Here is a 22,322-nt window from a genome sequence, read left to right on the forward strand (position 1 = left end):
GGAATGCACATTCATTTGTTATATCATCTATTATATATAAAAACACAACAAACTAGGCAAAAATATTCTAAATATATTGTCTCATTAGACCTTGTAGTCATTAGTATGACTAACTGAGACCATTAAAGAGGAGAGAGGGTCATTAACACCTATGGAATGAAGGGTTTAGAAGAAATCAGGTGGATTATAATGAGTCACAAAGTCAAGTGACTCCCTCACTGCTGCCTGGACAGAAATGCTTCTGCCACTGCCAGGCAGTTGGTTTTAAACTTTGCATGGAGCAGAAGTCAAAGGAAGGGTGCAACTGCCCCACCAGATCTGCCTCTGCTGCTGCTTTCTAGAGGTTGCACTTACTGCCTTCCTAGCACAGCTGATGAAGTGGAGTTGTGTTGCAAGAAACCTCTCCTTTATCTACAGACTCCGGCGCTATCCCTCTGACAGCAGCCTGGTGTTGACAAGGCCTAGGCCTCCAAACAGGGTGGTGCCTGTCCTGCATTTTATGATCCCACTGATGAGCCTGGATGGTTGAGAGAGGAACTTGCCTGATTCAAATGTGTACAGGACAAAAGCTGGTGGTATACAGGACATTACCTGTAGGGTTAATGGGAGCAGATTGGGTCAAGGAATCTCAGGAGAGACTGGGGCTGGAGGCTGTTAAGGTGGGAAGGGAAGGAAAATGGTCACTGTAGTGTGGAGACTGGGCAAAGAGGTTAGGAGCAAGGAAGACAGTTTTGATGAACCAGGCTGTGGGGAAAGGAAGAGAGTGGGACTGGCTGGGTAAAAGAAACTGGACAAGGAGGTGCTGGGGATGGGAAGTGAGGTTGAATGGAGGTCAGTGAGGAAGGGAGAGAGATCAGGTGAGGAGGCAAAGGAAAAGGGAACTCGGACTACCTGGGCAAGGAGCCAGGGCTTGGAATGAGAGGCCAGAAGAATGATGACTGAATCTACAGTTCCTCTCACTGTTCCATCATCGTCAGCAAATATCAGTAAAACCCACTTGCAAAACATCCCATCCTGTATGAGTGCTGGACCATGTAGAGGATGACACCATTCTCATTATTGGCTGCTCCAGTAGCTCAAGTGGCAGAGGTCTGTGGGTTGGATCTGAATGTTTCAACCTGGATGATGATTCAGTATTGGTTTCAGCATGATGTCATATGATGAAATGTCTATTTTCCATTAAAAAAAACATAGGAAATTACGCAAAAAACCTGCTGTTTACAAATTAGTCCAGGTTACAACATCACATACTGATAGTTAGGAAATACCAGAATTAATGTTGTCTGTTTACATGGATTATGATATAACTACATGCTCACAGACTCTCGTTAGCATGGAACCTCTGCATATATACACACAAAGCCTAGCAAAATGGGGACTTGTATGGATACACAGATATAATTGCTAACTAATAATAAAGGGGAAAAGAGACAGGCGTATAGAGTCAATTGAGGGGATTGATACACAAGGAAATTCTGATCTAGTCTACAAGGATCCTTGACCTTTTAATTGATATCCACACAAAAAATGTTCTTTCAGCTTAAAAATCAGGAAGCATCTGAAGCAGAGGGAGTGTTCATGTTAATATTCGTTTTACTACGTCTGAGGTATCAAAATTTACACAAGTCCATCCAGCGTTTTCAGGATAGTTAAAACGGCCTGAATTCATCTGGGACTCCAGGACATTAGTATCTCCAAATCTTAATTTCCACGGCACAACACTTTTATCTCACATATTGCTGTAGTGTTACAATGTGAATAGCTGATGTAATAGAGTTGATCCAGCTCACACTGAAGTCTTTTGAATCTAATGAGAACTAGATTGGACCCATGGTGAGACAATGATGCTATTATTTTGACCTTCCTGAAGAGTTGGGCATACTATTTTTATAAGTTTAGTTAAGCAGGGGATTTAAATGCCTTTAACAACCCTTTGTTCATTCTGGGAGAGGGAAAAATTCTATTAAAGCCTTTTTGCATGTGGGTAAATCTGCTGAGAGAAATGACCTTACCAGGATCAAAGAACATGTCAGGGGCATGGTCTGGAAGTAAATCTAAGCCTTCTCCTACCCAGTCTCTTACCGTAATCACTGGTCTGCCTTGCTTATCTAGAGTGACAGTCTGATAAACAGATGTGCTTGCCAAATGGGTAGCTAGTCATCAGGGCTGGAGTTTCAAAGGCAGCCAGACATGATACCACACCTGCCACAAGTTGCTGGACTTGGGTGGACCATTGTCCTCTCTCATACTTTGAAAGGCTGGAGTTTGGAATCAGGTCTTGGAGTTCCAGGCCAGTTTCCCAGCAACTAGACAGACCTTGTCTTTGAAGTAACTTGGGCACACTTTCCATCCTCCTCCTCCACATGGCAACTCAACAATTGTTTACACGAGAGAGTCATATTTGGAAAGTATTTACTGTATTTTTAGCTGTCTGCAATGTAATTCAGCAGATGGAAAAACCAGGAGAAGAGCCAGCTCACTTGAGACCACCAATAAGTTCCCAGCATGCCAGAGCTTGAGAACTGGTCAACTAAACTATAACAGAGGGAGGCAAATAGAAAAGGCTTATTAACATCTGTACTTGCCTGCAAATTGAAAACGCATAGCATAGACATTTGCCTGCTCCTCATTTGCATTCTCCAAGGACCTGATCCACACTTTGCTTAAGCCAAAGGAGCTCTTCTGTGAGCTCATAAGAACATAGGACTGGAGGGGGCCACCTAAGTCATCCAGTTGTATGATAGCATCATGCCCCTGAGCAACAGGCTTCATACCATAAAATCCCTTACGTAAACATACCAAGATCCATTTGAACAATTAGGGGTTTTTTCTATCCCTACTAACTCTATTGAGAGGCTATTTCAGATGCTCGTTGTCCTGATAGTTGAAAACCTTCTTATATCTAGCCTAAATTTACTCACGATCCATTTATACCCCTTGGTTCTTGTGGTAGTGTGGGCTTTGGGTTGGAACTTAAGTATATTGTAAGGTTTTCAAGGAAAAGACCTGCCTATATTGTGTATAAAGTTCACATAATGCTATCTAAATAATATACGTACTATTAATACATAACAATAAACTCCATTGCATATTGCTCCTGGGCATGACATTTGAACATGTGCTTGGGACCACGTGTTGAGCCAGGAGCAGCCCTGCCTGGCAGGGGACCTAGGGTAGTCAACCTACTGGCCTAGGGCTGCTCCAACTCAGCTCAGTGCATTGTGGAGGAGCTTGCTGGGGCACAGCAATGCTCCAGTGTGGGGCTAGCCAGCAAGCAGTCCCCGCACTGAAACACCTCCTGCCCCAGTCTGCCAGGCAGGGTCAGCACATGCACTGTTGTACACAAAAAACTCTGCATCAGGTTAGTATTTCAGAAGGTTAGTAGACTACAAAAAAACAACTCCAGAGCAGGTTAGTACTTGTTAGTAAATTACTAACCTGCTGTGGAGTTTGTTTTCTGCAATCTAGTAAGGCTGCATGTGTAGAGATGGAGACGTTTACTGTGGAGCGAATTAGGCAGCTCCACAGTAAATGTCTCGTGTAGACCCACCCAATGTAACCTAGAGCACATCACACAAATATACTGAAAAGAAATCCAGGATACATGTCATCATTTATTTTGAAAAATGTTATTTGGTTTTAATTATTTATGGTAACACTTCATTATGCACTATTAAGTGTCCTGTGGTATAGTGTTTAAATGTAATGAAGTCTTGGAAAGATTAGAGTTCACTACAGCATTAGCTATTAAGTATTTTCAGAGGAGGAAAATGAGACTTCAAGGGGCAGTAAGAATTATCAGATTGGTAGATAAATAATGTGAAAATTAGCACTGATAAACTGTAAATAAAAATGTTCACATTCAGTTCTGAAGTCATCAAGAGAATTGGCTTGGTAGTAAAATGTGATGGATTTTTTTCAATTGGCTTTTTTTTAAAACCCCAAACCAGCCGTTTTTGAAGACGAAACTTTTTGTAAAAACATTGTCAAGACCATAGAAATCTTCCAATTTGTTTAAAGAATTTTGTGACATTAAAAGGGTTTGCTTTCAACATTTTTATTGAAAGTGTTCCCAATGGGGTTTGAAACAATGCTTAGTCCTCCCCTGCTCCCCCGCCCCAGAAAAAAGATACAGGCTCTTGTTTCCAGCATTTTAAAACTTTTCATTAACATATTCAATAAAAATGTTGGGATTAAAATAATGAAAAACTCTTCCATGTGGAATATGTTAAATTGAAAACACTATAGAAATGTTGCTATTTTTTTGTGCAACTGGATTTGTATTTTTAGCTTAGCTCTTTTTGATAGTCTTTTCTTTCTTCTGAATCTCCTGGCCTCTTTCTCACTAACCTACATTCTAAAAATAAGGAGCCTTCTTTCCCTGAATAAGATCCATGACGTTTCCAAACCAACTAGTTCAATGCTTTTTGTCACTTCTGGAAGTATAGTTTCATGGGTTAGGAATTGTCTTGCATTAGGTCCCTGAGTACTACAGTAATCCAGTTATTTAAGAATAATAATGATACTAGGATAGAGATATTAAAGATTATGTGGATGAAGATGATTTTTGTAGGGGTGGCATCTTGTGGCCTTTTATCGCTGTGTTAACCATTGTATCCAGAAAAAACCTGTTCTGTCCATCTCTGAAAACAAGTTAAGAATCCTACTTTTATAGACATTTTTCACTATTAACCTGGTAGAAACTTTGGATGAGGGATTTGGAATGTATCAACATCTCAGCATAATCAGCTCCAGAACAAAACATCTAGACTTGAAGAGACACATCTAAGTTAAAAAATGTGTATTTAAAAAGTCCCAACAACAGAAGGATAGTGTGTTCATGTATGCTTGTTTGTGGGTATTTACCCTCTTGAGGATCTCAGCTAAAATTAATGAAATGTAGGTACCCTAGCTGGGCTGTTGGCTTGATAGGTGGTGTGGGGTCAATCCGTGGGCCAGATCTGTGCACTATATTGGGCTCCTGGCCCCAACCCTGGACCTGGCCCCAGCCCTGCATGCCAGATTGAGTTCCCAGCTTTGTCTGCTGGATCACACTAGATCAGGTCCACCATCCCAGCCCCAGGCCCAGCCCCAGCCCAGCACATACTGCATCAGGCCCACTGCTCCATCCCTGGCCCCATGTGCATCAGATTGGGCACACTGCCCCAGCCCTGTGTGTTGACCTCATGTAGTGCACGAGGCTATGTCATCTGGCCATTGGGCTTGGAAATGCGGCAGCCTCTAGAATGGTGGTAGTGTTAATTGCCACTGCACCTAATTTTCTGACCTGTAGAGAGCTTCACAGGCCAGATGACGTGCCTCTGCAGGCCAGTACTACTCTAGCTGATAATGTCATAACTATTAAAGTTGAGGAATTTAAAAGTTCTAACAGCTTCCTACTCTTAGATATATTTTGCATTTTGTATTTTTATCCAGTTGACAATGGATACAGGAGTGTCGCTTTCACTTTACATTACTGTTTTTTTCTCCAAACCTTCCTCAGAGGCATTGATGTTGGCTACAGCCAAAACTGGGGATTTTGACTGGAGCGTGCCAGTGTTCCTGCTTAAGGTTCCTGGCTAGAGGGTCTTGCCCCTCCACTCAGGGTCAGACCAATTGCAATATTTGGGGTCAGGAAGGAATTTTACCCAAGGTTATATTGGTACTGTTTGTGTGTGGGGGAAGGGTTCACAGATTCATAGAGTCATAGACCTTAGGGCTGGAAGAGACCTCGGAAGATCATTGAGTCCAGCCCCCTGCCCAAAGGGCAGGAATTCAGCTGGGCTCATAGGATCCCAGCAAGATAAGCATCCAGTTTGGCCTTCCTCTGTCATGTGGGGTATGGTCCTCTACCTGGGATCTCTTGAGCATATATTAACAACATTTTACAGAAGCGGGATGTTGGCTGCTGTGGTGCCCTGCTTTTACCTGTGGTAGGTAAGGGTATTATATCTTGTGTTGTGTTAAGGTTGATGGAAATTTTACTAGGAGGTTAAACTATGAATTTGTGTAGGAAGGTTTGGATAGGGATGATCCTACCTCAGGCAAGGGATTAGACTAGATGGTCTGTGGAGGTGCCTTCAGTTCTACCTCCCAGAACAACCACATATTCTCCACTTTAGGATGGGAAGACAGTAACAAGGATTCCTCAAGGCCCAAGATAAGACCATTTTTGACCGTACTAAAATTGTTCTATTAATAGCTAGTTTTCCTAAACTCACTTTAAAAAAAAACAAAAACAAAGATTTTTCTTAGTATTCACCAGACTGCTTTCTTAATAAATAATCAGGTTACAACTTTTGGCTCTTTCCTGAAAGGTGAATGAACATGTAAGTGATTGAGTGGACACTGGGATTAGTTGCAGATAAAGTTTTTCCTGGGCTTCTTTATGGGCATGGACAAATATATGGGCAGTGATGAATGGGAGAGAGAGAAGAAAGGAATCTAGCTGGGGAAAATGTATGCAAAGCCACTTGGGTAGAGTTATGTAAATGACCTTATTAGTATAACCAAAAGGTTTCTGTGTTGTGCCTGCCAATTGGGAAAGCGTGATTAGGGATATGCTCATCCTCCTCTTCTTGAGCTCACTGGTATGACACAGATGTGTAGCCTGTGATGTTGGCAACCAAACCGTGAAAGCAAATTAAAAATCGTCTTCTTTTTTGTGGCCTGTTAAGAGGTTGGCTGCAGCGTTAAATGAATCTTGAATAGGCTGAACACCCTGAAGGTGCTCCCACTACATGATGCTGGCCTTAGCTACCCTGAGCCAAGGGAACATCAGTGCTTTTAATTAATTGGTATCTGAAAAAAGAAGAAGATAAAAGGTCTCATTGTGTATTGGTTATTTACCCAGTCCTTAGTTTGGCATTTTTGTTTCAGACAAATTCCAAAAGGCAAGGTAAAGACCATTCAAATTAAACCATTGAGTGTAGGGTGGTTTTTAACTCCAGACCAAAACAGACCTAGGTTTCCTTGAAAACGTTCCCAGTCTCTCTGCGCATGTATCGCTACTTTTCTTTCCATCTTCATTACTATCTCTATTTTCATGGAGATAGGATCGTCTTTGTTTTTAAACCACAGCCACAAGTCAGGGGAGGAAGGGGACAAATCTGAAATATTCTGGCATTAAACACCTTCTTTTCTCTCCTTGTTTTTTTTTCCCCTTCATAGCTGATTATATCAAGGTATTTATGGGCAGACAAAAGACTTCTCTTGCCGAATCAGCCTCCTCCTCCTCCTACTTGATTCCGTCAGCAGATTTGCAAAAGCGTGACTGTGACAGCACGAAATGAATAAGGGTTAGGCTGATCATACAAAAGACATCTCCTCTTTACACAGCGCGTGCACACACACCTCAGTGCTTGTGGGGGAAGGGGAGGGAAATTCAGAAAAACCTTCCAAGTGAGGCAGCAACAAAACAATGGGTAGTTGGAAGATAGTCACAGTGGCATTCTTGAGAGTTAACACGCTCCTACTCTGACAGATAAAGTCCCATTTTTTAACAAATTGAAATATTGAAATATTGAATCAGACCTGGTACTGTGCTGTCTCCCTTACACAGCCCAGTACTAGCTGCTTCATAGGGGAGTGCAAGAAACCCTCGTGTAGATACTTTTGGAATAAGCAGTCTGTACTGGAGACGCTTGCTTATGTAATAACCAGGCTTTAGAGAAACTTTCTTCCTAACTTTCATTATTTTAAGTCTAGCTTGTGTCCTGAAGATTTCAGGGTTATATCTTTTCTTGTATCTTTCCTATATCTGACACCCATTTCTTTGGAAAGTACTTCTTATATCACAATCTGGGGATGCATGTTGGTGTGTATATACCATGCCTAAATCCCTATGTTCCATGTCTATTGCTTACCAGAGCTGTGGCAGAGCTTGATTTTTGTAGCTAAATTTTTGACATGTCAAAGCCCTTTCCTGCTCCCTCCCAGCTTTTTCAAATGATACTTTGGAATTCACTCCTTTCAGATTGACAGCATCATACAGAAATACAGATTTGGGCCTGCTGTCAGCATGAAGCCTTTCAGCCCCTGTTGCTTGAAAGAAACTCACCTTCATAAGCAAAGTTTACCCAGGACACTTTCTTATTTACAAGGTCTTTACAAAAAGTGCATGGGTTTGAGCCTGTCTCTGGTTCCTTTGCACTGATTTTTTGTACACCGGTGCACTGGCATGTTAACATAGCTGTCAGCATGTAGAGCCTAAAACAAGGCATGAAGGGTACAGTGAGGGCAGCATGAGAAGCAGGGTCAAGGGGGTATCTTTTTCTCAAAATGTAGTTCATCATCCTTTCTTTTGTCCTCTCCGTTCTCCATCTATTATTTCTGCCCTCTTTTCTTTCATTTTCCCTTTCCCTCTCTCTCACACACACATTCCTTTGGACTGTAGTGAGAGTGAGTGAACTGGTCATCTCCACTGAAATCTGAATTTGACATTGTGTTCATCCTTTTTTACCTTATACTTTTCCATTTCCTTCACTGAGCATGCTCATTTCCTCTCATTTTGGCACTGAAGAGCCTTTCAGAAAGTTGCTCTTTGCTGGCAATTACCTATGACAAAGGTGGTTTGCCAGGAGTACTCAACTTGTGCCATTGCCTTCTCTGCTGAAGGAGCTAAACCGGATACAGGGCAGAATGACAGTGAGGCAGGGATGTCCAGGCACGTGCTACAGCGCGGGGAGAGAGCCCCAAATGATGAGTTTTTTCAGAGATCTCCTCTGGAAAAAGGATCACTTGACAGTTATGACATTAAAAGAATACCAAACGCTTTTGATTTTGAGTGAATGTAAATCGAGCAGGTTTGAACAATATGAGAAGTATGACCAGTGAACAGAGGTGAGCCTCTGTTATTTTCCTGAGTAGCAACATGATTGTGGAGTTCTGTGAGCAGACTGGGAGGTGACCCATTAACCATAAAAATCCTAAATGGTGCCTTGTTTGATTTGATCATTGTCGTGTACAGCGTTGATTGAGATTGTTCAGGATTGGATTGGGGGAGGGGGGCTCTACAAAAATTTTCACCAATGCATTTATGGAGAAGAAACATTTTAACTAATTTTGATTTTTTTCTCTGGATATTTCAGCCAGCTATAGTAGCATAGTTGCAGTCACGTCTAATAAAACTCCTCAAGGTGCTGGTAAGAGGTTCCTGACATGCTGTGTGGCATTACTATGACATTTGCAGACCATTATATTCCTCACTCCACTGGTGTGTTATTAGATGCCTTCCCCACTCCTCTTTTCTTCTTTTATTTATTTAGATACAGTAGTTATTGCTCTGAGCAGAGGCTGTGCTGCATTTTGCAGTACTTAGCACAACAGGGCTCTGATTTCAGTGAAGGTCCCAAGGCGCTACCATGATATGAATAATAAAAGTAATGAAGTCTCAAGAAATACACAGCCTCACTCACTCATAACACCTTAATCTTACAGGATGCTTGAAGAGTGGGACGAGACAGAGATTGTGTTTGTGCAGTTTGTGAATCAGCCAGGTCTTCAATATTCTGTTTCACTCAGGGTTTGGGCCTAGGCTGGGAATGCTTATTGTGAGTTATTTGCTAGTATTGACATAATATTATTTCGTGCCAGTCCTTTCAGTTTTGGGTGCAAGTCTCTCTGATCAGCTTCTCTAACACAAGTGAACTGAAACCGCTCCTGGTTCTTAAATGACACAATGAGAAGCCTGGGCTTTGACTTTTAGTTTAATCAAGGATGCCCAGTCTAAAAGTTTAGGATAAGAATCTCACCCCATGAGACCTCTTAAACCCATTAAAGGGGTTAGAGTATGAAAAGGACCCAAGAATCCCTTGTTGTGGCTGAGGAAGGAACAGAGGGCTGATAGGGGCCCAACAGGGTATTTTAGAAGTAGGAGCAAAGCACATAGTGCTACAGAGACTCTGCCTCATGTATGAGGAAGCCTGTTCCAGATCAGAGTAAATCAGGACCACTAAGGGACAAGGTGGTCTCAAAGATGCCATAATCTCTGCTAGGCCTGAGCTGTAAGTTCTGTGCTGTGCCTCATAGGGCGTCCATACGCTTTAGCCAGGAAGTGTGATTGCAGCACAAGTAGGCAGACCTGGCATTGCTTTAACCTTGCTAACTCAGGTATCAACTGCAATGAAAGCGATCCAGGCTTTCACATGAACTGAGCATACAAGAACATACCCATGGTCTCATGTGGATTGTTACAAAACACATTGTAGTCCGCAGTGCTGCAGCTGTTCTGCTATGGGCACTCGAGCTAGCCGGATGAAAGTAGTCATACTTCACATTGGAGTGTACTCCCTCTGCCTCAAGAGAGTCCCACCTGGAGTCTTTGCGTGGCTGAGTCAGAGCTGCAGAGATCCCTCCCCATCCATTGTAAACTTTGAAGTTATTTCCAGGTTGAATTTTGAAGAGATTTTCAGAGATGCTCATGAGAGTTGTCTGCCCCATCCCCATGGACTTTTAGTGCAAGTTGAGCCCTGCCCCTGCTTCATACCTTTAGATATCTACCTTCCTCAAGTTCAGCCTGAATTCAGTGAGGTCAAGTTCAGGTACCTTGGCACAAGGAAAACTCCTTGTATAGTTTTAAAACCTCTGGGAGGAGAAATGCAGAACGTCCAAAGCAGTACGACTCGATTGTGGCTTCAGAGTGTGTGATGGTCAAAAGCAGTTTGGCATCATCTCAGTCATCTCTCCACAACACCATGTGAGGAAAAGACCTGGCTGGGTAGTATGGTCAGAAGTTATTTTGAGCCTCTGAGTACTCTCTAGAGTAGTAGTGCCTCCTTGGAGCAATTATTGTCAGCCAAGAATTTGGTTCATGAAGAGCCTCCAAAAATCTAGGCAGAAACTAGACTACTTAAACCCTTCCCTGGCCGGGCCTGCTGCTGCAGAATATTTTCCATCACATTAGACATAGGGCTTTTCTCTTCATAGCCCAGAATATCAGTCTCATTAGAAAGGTATACATTAACGAAGAGCCAAAATTCACACCATTTTCTACATTGGTACTCAAGGGGTTAACACTTAATGTCACCTGAAAGGCAGTCTTTTGCATAAAGAGCAAAGGAAATAATATATTGATCCAATGAGACAAGCTTTTATGGCCTTCTTAGGCTAGTGAGCCAACAGAAAATGGCTGAGTAAACAGGAACACAGGTCCCAAAATTAAAAACCCTTTGAGTCAAGTGGGCTCCTGAGTGTAAGTGAAGCTTTTGGTGCCTTCCCTTGCTTAGAAGTGAGCCATGGACTTAGCTAGCTTGCCAAGTTCTGCTTTTACAGACTCAAAGCAAATGTAGCTGTGACTCAATTATTGGGCCCCAGATGCTGAGAAGGCAAACAAACTTCTTGCCTTGCAGTGGACTCTTTTATGACAGAGCTGGTTTCAGATTCCATGGAAACAGCGCAGAAAACTTGCTCTTTGTCCCCAGGGGCTAAGATCAAGTGTTTTTTACAGTTGCGGCTGAGTTAGGGACCAAAAACCCACCCCAAATTCCTCAGGACCAAAGGACCCAAGAAACATTTTCACCATGGTGTGGGCCTCTGAGAAAAGAATATCCTTGTGAGAAGAAAACAGCTTCTTAGTACAAGGGATAATGATGTCTTGATATGCCCTATCTGGTAATTGGCTGGATTATGGCAGTGAGGCTTGAAAACCTCCACCTAGTTCAGGATTATGAAGTGGCTTTCCTTAGAAGCCCTAAGATCTCCAGCCTCTGGAATGACCAAAGTGATGGCAGGTCAAAGTGATAAAGTGCTGAAAGTCCCATCTTAATTCCAGTAACCTGATTCCTAGCAGAGGCTAGGTTGCTTTTGATTTTCAAATCCTTCTGATGTATTGTCCGAATGGCTAATGGAGACTCGGCATTTTAGCTTCTACTACCAAAGCTACATTATCTGAGCTAAAATAATATCTTTCCAGTAGTAAGGAGTGTTGATAAATGATTAGATAGTCAGTGGATGCCTGAGTAAGAGGAAGCATGCATGGCTCAACACTACTCTGGTCAATTTATTATTTTTATTAATTATGTGCCCTATAATTTTTATTAATTACTTGCTCCACTGGTCAGGGTCAAACTGCTAAACAGTGTATAGATATGAAGTGCAGACAGTCCTCATAGCCAAAGAAGTCACACAACATTTGCTTTACAATAAGACCCACTGGCAGATGATACATACAGAGGGGAGGATGGAGAAGGAAAATGAAGCAATAGAGAAATTAGCAAGTTCTGACCTTAGACACTGATATAAATGACAGTAGAGCTGATTCCCTGGGTTCTGCTCCTGACCCTAGCATTGGTTCAGCATGCAGGCAGACTCCCAACATTTTTGTACCTCTCCTCTATGAAGTAGATATAACAATATAACCAGCCTTTGCTTGAAGGGCACTGAAATGCAAATATGATTGTTGTTAATAATAATACTTTTGTGATGGCAGTAGCAGTTGTGGCTGGTATGCTGCACTATTCACAGTCCCTCCAAAATGTGAAGAATTTTAGATTTGCCCTAGATTTTGGGGGCAGGGGAGAACCGAACTGTGACTGCAAAATAAAACTCATGGAGAAATTAAATATACAAACTTCTATAGGACAAGGTACCTGCTTCTGCTAGCCCTGGCTAAGCCATTAATTAACCTGGTCCATTCCCAGAACTCTGCTAAAGTTATTTATGATACACTGTTTCACAAGCAAGGAAGTAAGCAAGGAAAGACATTTATTCCAGTGCCTTTTTGGAAGGGGGGAGGAGGAAAGCAAAGTGTGCTGTGTGGAAAAGAGCCAAAATCAGTTGGGAAGGAGTCAGGGTTGGATTAAGACTATAACTGGGACCAGATCCAACCAAACTTTCCCCCATCCCCCAGACAGCTGTTTGTGCTGCTTGCAGGGCCTGAGTAAGAATCACATGACTGCCTGCCCTCATTTATGGTCACAACTGAGCAGCTGAGGGCGCAGCCTGGGCCCAAGCAAATTTTCTTCTTTCCTAGTGTGTGCAACCACAGCAAGTGGGTGACTGGCAGCAATTGGCTGTGCTGTGCTGCCCACAGCTCCTTGAGTCACTGCTCCTGCAGGGTCTTCTCGGAGTATGGCACCCAGACGCAAGAATCCTGATCTCTGGAAAGAATGTAATTTTCAGGCTTTTCAGAAAGGTTTTACAAGCAATGACGAAAGAAATTGGTGGGGCTACGAAGGGCAGTGGGGGGGGAAAAAAGGCAGTGGTTTGGGCTTTTGACAGCTGCTAGCACATGTAGTTCTCGAACTGGGAATTGCCTTGTCTGGAACCCTGCACATGGCCACTTTAATACTTGAGCCCTGGGTATGTTACTGTGAATGACGAGGGTGCTGGTGACGCAAGTGTTGTGCTGAAGTGTGATTTACACATACGCAGATTAGAGAGCCTTGCATGACAAGCTGTGCATGACAGGTATGCTTTTGGGGGAGCAGTGGAACTGTCTGCACACAGACACACAATGAATGAGGTGACTGCAGGTAACATTATTGCTGCAATGGATTAACTTCCATGCATTTTAGACTGCTGTAGTATTCTATGGCAATGATCCAAAATGTTGTTTCTCAAGAGCTAAGTCCTGATATTCACTTTTTAGTGAGTCCTCATTCAGGCAAGTTCTCCATCCAATTAGGGAAAGAATAAACAGTGGACCATATACTTATCTTTGATACAATGATGTAACTGCACTGACCACAATAAATCATGGCTGAATATACAAACTGATACAAGACTCTAGTCCTGAGTAAAGACTCCAGGATTTGGCCTGAATTTTGGGGGGTTGAATACTGGAGAATTCTAACCATTTTGAGAGAAGTAGAGAATTATGCGGTAATTATGTGTGCAGATATGTTTCTCACCCCTACTCCCCCCCACTGGTGCTGTTTGTCTATATTGGTTAAGAAAAAAGTTCTGCAGCACAAGAAACAGGGAAGTTCTCCTTGTTTAATTTTGGAAAGTTTGGCCTTTTCCAGTCCTCCCTTCCCCCTTATTCTCCCACTTCTTTTATTGGTGACTTCATCTGCTGTCATTAATCAGTGAACCATCTCAGCCCAGCAAGCTAATTTAGAGTCCTACTTGTGCATTTGATCAGCAAATGCAAACCATGTGTAATGTCAGCAGGTCAGGAGAGGTGATGGAACATGGGATTTTCACTTCAGTTCCAGAAAGGGCCATGGCTGCTTCCAGGAAGCTCTGCTTGGCACTGGGTGTGGGGAACTGGAAAGATTTATTTCCCTGTACAAGAGCTCACAGGCCAATCATTCTAACTGAGCATTTTCCAATCAATACATTTCTCTCAGGCTTTCCAGGGGCTGCATTAGAAAAACAATTTAATTTACTTATCATGTGACACTTTAGCCCCCTGGGACCAGGGTGGCTGGCATTTGAAAGGTCTCCTTGTAGTCTTCTGGAGGCAAAGCAGAAGACTGAGCTGATCATGGCTCTGTTGCACTTGTACAGAAAAGTGCAGCAGGATTTGTTCACCAAGGGCTCAGAAGAGCATGCCCTAAACTTTTGCTCTGTGCTAGAAGAAATTCACTTGACAGAGCAAGTGTTTTCCTTTAGTGCCATCTTCTGTTGCCAAAGGTATCTCAGCCCCCTTCTTGTATTTCGGGAGGTTGCCCCCTGTGGTACTTCTGTGGTTGCTGTGTTTCTGACAAAGCTGTGGGACATTTTCAGGACTTAATGTTATAACTTGAGCCCATTTGACAACCTCTTTCATGATATGTAAGACTTGTACAGGGTCTGGCAGGAATGAATTCCGTCACACCTCACCCCGATACATACCTGCCATAAAGAGCAGTCTGGTCCTGTACAGTCACTAGCAGGCAACTGCCTTCCTAGATGACACTGGCCTCCAGCCCGTCTCAGGACACATTGAACCAGTACATGGGCCCACAAGAAGGAAGTATTTCCCCTTTTCAGGACACTCTAGCAATCCCACACATGCCTTCAGAATGCCATGCCCCTGACAGAGCTCTCTCTCCCTTCACTCAGACATGTCCTCTGCAAGGATTAGGAGTAGGGTAACTTCCTCAAGAAGGGATAGTTCTTAAATCTCCTAGAACATACCATCCCAAATGGCCACTTGGCCTCTTCCTTGATGGCTGTCAGGACTGATACCTAATGGGAAAACCTCTGTAATGAGAATGCTAGAGCTGCTGTTTTGAATGACAGCATTCAGTTCCAGCCTCAAGGGAATGAGGAGTCATACTGGCACCTGCTTTGTGTTATAGTGTAAAAGTCCCTCAGCATAATTAGCTACATGCTATTTGAGGCACGGTTCCCCAGCCATACTCAGAGTGCTGGGTGCTTTGTGCTCCCTGGTTCAAGAACCGGGCCTGTGGCCTATACCAGCAATTTGTACCTCTAACCAGTAGTGATGAGGACTGGGGAGCTGGAGAGAAAAGGCAGTAGAAAGAAAGAAAGAATTTTACATTGTTTGTTTGTGCCAAAGCACAAACAGATTATAGTATATAAATTCTCATGTCCTGCTTGTGCATTTTAGTGTATTCATAATACCAGAGGGGAAAACCAAGACAGAAAGGTAAAGAGACACAGTGAGTCTATGGCAGAGCTGGGGAGAAGGGTCGTTGTTAGAGGTGTGCAAAATGGTTCGTATTCAATTCGGATACAGCCCAAATCGGGGGACAGTAATTTGATTCATTGATTCGGATCACTCTGCCAGTTCGATTCAACCGAATCCTAATCTGAAGATTTGAAGCTGATTCGGAGAATCAGCAATTTGGCCATAGACACGGCTTTAAATGTTTTTTCTATATACTTTGAGGTGCCAGGTGCGGCTTGTGAACACTGTGATGGTGGGGCAGATGAAGCATCCTACAGGAACGCAGTGGGCCCCACGCATACTCAGCAGCAGGCCCGGTCTGCTTCTGGGTCCACTGCCAAGCATGCAGGGGACCTCCCCCCCATCTCTCTGACTCAGCGGTCAGCCACGGGGGGACCTCAGGTTCCCCCAGACCCAGGAGGCACCAGTTCCTGGGCCAGGGAGTGGAGGGAGTGTCCCCTGCACACTCCATGGTGGATCTAGAAGTGGACCGGAAGTGCTCTTGGTCCACTTCCAGGTCTGTCACCGAGCATGCTTGGAACCCCCCGCACTCCTGGGGGATACTCCATCTGTCCCACCATCTCAGCATCCACGAGCCAGCTGGTACCTTGAGGTATGTAGAAAAACATTTAAAGCCGTGTCTATGTCTGAATCATTGAATCTCTCCGAATCAAGTTGGAGGGTTCCAATTCGATTTGAAGAGATTAAAGTGTCTTCTGATTTGATTCGGATTTGCAGATTCGGCTGTCGAATATCTGCCAAATTGAATCAGTGACTGAAGCTTTGCACAGCCCTACTCTTTGTTAGTTTCTAAGTATCTCACTGCCTTAACAGTAATGAAAAGGGAAACCCACCCTCTGGCCTTCAACTTCCTTCAAACCCATCCTTCCCCTGGGGGACAGTGTGGCACATGATTGAGTAACAACAGAACATTAAATTTATGGAGAGCACAAAGGCCACATACATGTGTTACGTTTCTACTGGGAGAATCTCTGCTCTCCTGGTAGAAATTTCCAGCATACAGGGTTTTTTTTTAGTTTCTCAGCCAAGAGAAAGTTCTTCCAGGTTACCACCCTGTGGGAGAGTTTCTCTTGCCTATATGCTAAACTCTTTCATGTTTGGAAGGAGTCAAACAACAGCTTCCCCTTTGCCTTCCTCAAACCAAGGAAACACCTCTCTAGAGAAGGTGTGGGAAGCATTGCCGCTCTGTCTCTCCCCTTCCCAGAAATTTCCACTGCTAAAATGAACGCTGGCTCATACCTAAAGTGAATATCTGCTTTTGTTTAAGATGGACCAGTCAATAGCCAGCATTTGCTTTTTGTGAACATTTGTAGGGCACGTTTCCCACTGCTAGTTGGTATGAAGCTTGGTAGTCAGGTCTCCTTTGCATGATACTGTTTAGGTCCCCGGGTGTACAACACTGAACTGTTGATTTGCCCATGCTGCTTTCTTTGCTTTTTGCCCAACTGTGAGTAGTAATTTTTATCATGGGAGTGAAAACGGTTCTATTTGCCCTCTGGAAAGGGATGAATGAATAAGCCATCTTTATTTTCCTCCCCCCTTCTCTCCTCTTTGTAATGCTTATAAGGAATTAGGCATGAGGCTGGAATCTTCAAGCATAACTGGAACAAAAATATAGATATGTAATGCAGGAATGATGATCAAGTAGCAAATGGTTTTTATATCATGCTTGCGACATCAGCTATTGACTCATTGAAACAAATGCAAAAACAGCTTTTTTCATACTGTACGTTGCACTTCATTTTGGACTTAGATCTCCAGGTTGATTCATATCAAAACACATGTGAAAGCAGCTTTGTTTCATTCTGTAAATTAGACTTCCGGTACATATTTGAGATGTACGTTACGTACATGATTTACCACATACAATGCCACATGTCTGAAATGCATGTCTTTCCTGCCTAAAAGAAAGAGGCGTTTAGTTGCCCGTATTGCCAGGATCAGGATTAGAGACGTCTTTCTAAAGACATTCTGTAACTCAACCAGAGGTTATGGCTAGATGCAGGAATTTCTGGATGAAATTCAGTTAACTGCAGGAGGGCAGTTTAGATGATCAAAATGGGTCCTTTTGGCTTTAAAAATCTATAAATTGTCAGAGAGCCTGTGCAGCACAAATCTGTTTTAGTGCCAAGAGCAGATGCTTGTTTAGGGACCTGCCGTTGCGACATAGAAAACCTTGAAAGCGTTGCATTGTAATACCAGCTTGCTCTGTAACTGTGCACGTGTGATTTTCTCTTGCTATTTATGCTGGCTGCTTCAGAGAAAGGTGTAAACCACCCCACCAGCCTCTTTTCATTGTGCTTATTTTTACAAAGCTACAATATCTAGGAGCAGGGATTTCTTCTCGACTCCAGATGGTTATCGGCTTGTGCCCTGAAGCATGAGAATTGATCACCTTCATCATTTTTATCCCAGCTAGTGTAACAAATGTCAAAAATGGCACTTCAGGGGAAGAATAAGTAACATGAGTAAATGGTCTATTAAGATACCAAGATCCAGCCTGCAATATTAGAAAGACAAATGTGTATTTTTCTCTCTACTTAATGTGTAAGGTGCTTGAGATTATTAACAGCACTGTAAATAACTGGATTTCATTCTATTGAAGCTAATGCTTGGAGGCTGACAAAAGACATACGATGAAGTATCTTACATGATAAGAGTGCCCCGCATGATGAAGTCTCTCTGAGCTGTCTGCTTTCCCTATCTGGAGTATTAATAATAATAATACTATCTTTTATACAGCCCTTTTCTTGCCATTTATCTCAAGACACTTCACAGATTAGGAAAATTTAGAGAGGGGCAGTGATTTGCCCAAGATTATCCAATAACGCAGTGGCACAGCTGAATAGATTCCAGGTCTTTGGAGTCTCAAGGCATTGCTCTAGCCGCTTTTCCATGCTGTCTCTGCAAGTAGATTCACTGACGTCAATGGGAATTTTCAAGGAGAAAGGCCTTGCACAATGTGCCTGGTCAGTGCCTGTTAAAGTCAGTGAAGTCTCTCCAGTGATGTCAGCAGATGTGTGATCAGGCAGAACTTGGCCCTCACTGTGCAGTCCTTGTGTTTATTTGGTTCTGAAAATGATTCTATTACTTTAGGATAATTCAGTAAACAACTTTTATTAAGAATAAAAAGAGGCAGGGAGAATCTTTTCCTAATAAGTCCCTGCTTCTATAGAATTAATGGGAGAAGGCCCAGAGAAATTATACAGCAAATTATCCAAAAAACCCCACAAGTAGGGTTAATTTATATCACGGAGAATGTGATTAATGTTTTCACAAAGTATCACTGGGTCTTTAGACCTGTTTCCTCTGAACCTTAAAAGCCCTTGACTCCCTTGTCCTTATGCAGTTACCTGCCTGTTTAAGAAAAAGAATTAGGGAAAAGAGGTGCACAGAATAAACAACACTGTATAGGGCAGAATTAGTTGTGTATAGAGTTTTCCATGAGAAGTATGTATCTCTGTCAGTCTGCACCTCTACAAAAATCCTCCCTGGAGTGAATTGATGCAGCATTGTGAAACTGAGTGGCGCAAAGCATTGCAAATCCTGTGGAAACTGTTTCCACAGGAAGCAAGGAGGGATGAAGGGAGAGAGAAGCCCAGCACAAGGGGGTTTCTTATTTTGCAGTCTTGCATATAACTTTACATGTTTAAAAGGCTGTAAGGTATTTATCCTTTCAACCCCGTTGGGGAGTATGGGTTAGTATTTTTCTCTTGATTTTGTCAATGGTAGAACTAAATGAGAAAGGCAAAGTGATTTGGTCAAAGCCTCACACCAAGTCAGTGTCAAAGCCAGGCCTACAATGTAGAACCACCAGATTCCCACCCAGGTATTGATTCTTCCAAACCACACTTTTTTTCTGAGGGGGGAGGTTTCTTTTCAGTTACTCAGCAGTCTCTCCCAGAAGCTTCAGAGATGCCACAGATCCTAAGTTAGAAGCTAGATTCAGCAAGAGAGGAGTTGAAAAAAAACTTGGTAGGGAAAAAGGATAGGGGCAAGAACTGAACAAAAAGCTCCTCCCCACCATGAAATGTTACTGTGTTGCACACTTGCTTGATCGGTAATACTGAACTGTGTTCAACCTGATTATCTTAACACAAGCATCTGCAGACAGGACAGTATTCACAGGATATCTAGTCAAACAGAAGCATCCACAGTTCCAGATACCAACATTTAGGAAGCTCTGCTGCACATCTGGAAGGGGAATAACAAATGTGTTAGCCCCATGAGATTATAATATTACCATTCTATAAAATGAAGTGTCTATACTATTTTTTTTCAGTAAAGCTACGACTTTTTAGCACGAGATGAAGGGCAGTTGAGAAGGGTGTGTTTTGCTTAATTTTCTATACTCTAATTCAAAACTCCAGTTGAATTTCTGTGTTACCAAATTTCCACTGATGATTAAAGATGACAAGTTCTCATTCTGCCTGTCAGAAACAAAATTGTATTCTATGGTATCTACCCACAAATAATAGTGGCAATGGGCTTTAGAGCTGTAAAAGTCCTCTCCGCTAGCCTGTTGACTCTGGAAAGGCTAGTTTAAATGATAGTCAAAATAATAAATTTTAAAGAATTGGATACTCTCACTCTATCCAGTTTTATTCCTATGGATATTTATCTATACAACACTAACTGGCAGCATTTGTAGTCTCGACTCAGAAAAGGCTTAATACTCTGCTAGATCAGTACTGAGGTGCACTGAGAGAGCTGAGATATCATCTAGAAGTAAAACAAGCAAGAGTTTTCCAAGTCATGAGTAAGACATGGGACAGAGAAGTAGGTAGAGTGGAAAGGGACAGGGAGAAAAGGTGTTACTGATCAGTTTGAGGTCCATAGACAGATCTGGGAGTAGGGGCAACAAGATCAGAATAAATAACAGGATACCAGCTCAAGGGACCTGCCCCCATCCCTCTTGGGCCAGAGCACGGTGGCTGCAGCGGCTGCGGCTCACATGGGTGGCAGTGGATTGAGTCCATCCCCAACACTGGCTGAAGAAAGGAGGAGGGGAAGCCTGTGGCACTGCCCCTGCCATGGGCTGGGGCTGCACACTGCGCCAGCGTCTCCTGGCCACCCCACCCCTGCGAGCACGGGCACCGGTCCTGGTGCTGCCAGCTTGGCCACACAGGTCTCCCCTGTCCCCTTCCCCCACTGGAATGGGCAGGCGCCTTCCTACCCGCCACTACTCTGCCGCAACTTGTGACCCTTTGAAATATTCTTGCAGCCGCTTTTGGGATGCAACCCAAGGGTTGAGATCTGCTGTTTTAGAGCACAGTGCTCACCTTGCACACACCTTCACCACAGAATGGACCTACAGGAAACACTCACCTCATGAGTCCCATTGCAGCCAGTGAGTAACATGAAAGCACATAGAGAGGTTGGGTCCTCTTGCAGGAGTAATTAGATGCAAATTTTAGTGCGAGGGGGTTGTTGTTTGTTAGTATGGCACTTACTGTAAAATTTAGGACAAACATTAGAAATGAAGACACATTTAATAAGATGCCATTCTGCTGAGGAGATCACTGTTCATCTAAGTCCTCTCCCTTCCCTTCCTGAGGTCAAGTATGTTTTCATCTGAAGCTCCAGAAGTTTACTCTCAATTCTCCTCCTGACTCAGATTCAGTTCTGTATGTAATTTAGCACAGGGGCTTTCCAAATAGCAGCTGGCCAAGAATCTGAATCTTAAATACCACCAGAATAATATTCACTACCTGTCACTTTGTTTAAACTCAAAAACAGGTTGCAAATATATGTTAAAAACCTAGAATGTTTGTAGTTATCCTTGCAAAGATAGAGGTAATCAAATCTCATGAAACAGGGTGCCGGAAAGAGGTATTTTTTCCATGTGCAACAGCATACAATCAGCCAGGTGCAATATGAGGAAGAGAGCTTCATTTTCCTCTGAAGCATAAGATATTAGCCACTGCCAGAGGCTGTGTACAAAAGATCTGATCAGATATGGCAAATTTATGTTCCTATACACAGTGTGAATCTTTCATTTATGCATAGCAGGTGTAGCAAGTCAAACAATGAGTCATCTTACAAGGGGGACAGGAAAGGGGACTTTTATCTATTAGTGAATAGAAATAATCTGTCTGCCTACCTGTCTAGGTATAAACAGCTCTTCACTATGCTGCCTCCTTTCCTGGGAAAGAAAGCTATTTTAAAACTGTGTATAAAACTCATATTGAAACTCACATCTCAGATTTCATCCTGTGCCCAATGAAGTCAGAGGGCAAAATGCCTTTGGCTTTACTGACAGCAGGAGCAGGCTCCGCGTTCAAACTTAACTGCTTTGTCTAAGGCCGTAAAAAGTTGCGCTGCTTTTCTCTTACAGAGAGGCAAGGATTTTTATGTGTGATATGTTTTCTTGGGTCAACTGCATGGTTGGGATTAATGGTATTAATACCTTGTGTTTGTTAGAGAAGCTTTCAAGATGGCATTAACACCATTAATCCCAACTGGGCAGTTTGTCCAATGGAAGATATCAGCTGCAAAAATCCTTGCTTCTTACATAATTCCTGGATCATCATGGCTACAGCATCAGTTCAACACTACGAATAACCGTTACAAGATACTTAGAGGTATAGAACCCCGGAGTGTGGACATGATTGTACCAGTACAGCTTATTAATTATGGAGTACTTCGGTAAGATGTTTGGGCATATATCGTCCTGACACTTCCTCCACCATCAGTATCAGATTCTGCATACAAGGGCTGCTGGTGATTATTCACTAATACT

At 42.9% G+C, this 22,322-nt stretch overlaps 1 protein-coding gene across 7 annotated transcripts in view; it reads left to right on the top strand.

Annotated features, from left to right (window-relative positions):
- The window catches only part of ETV6 (ETS variant transcription factor 6), a 179,296-nt gene that overhangs the window by 103,113 nt on the left and 53,861 nt on the right, over positions 1–22,322 (top strand). The window lies entirely within an intron of this gene.

Source organism: Crocodylus siamensis, chromosome 4 (assembly GCF_052110815.1).
Source record: "Crocodylus siamensis isolate JL-2025a chromosome 4, ASM5211081v1, whole genome shotgun sequence".
NCBI lineage: Eukaryota > Metazoa > Chordata > Crocodylia > Crocodylidae > Crocodylus > Crocodylus siamensis.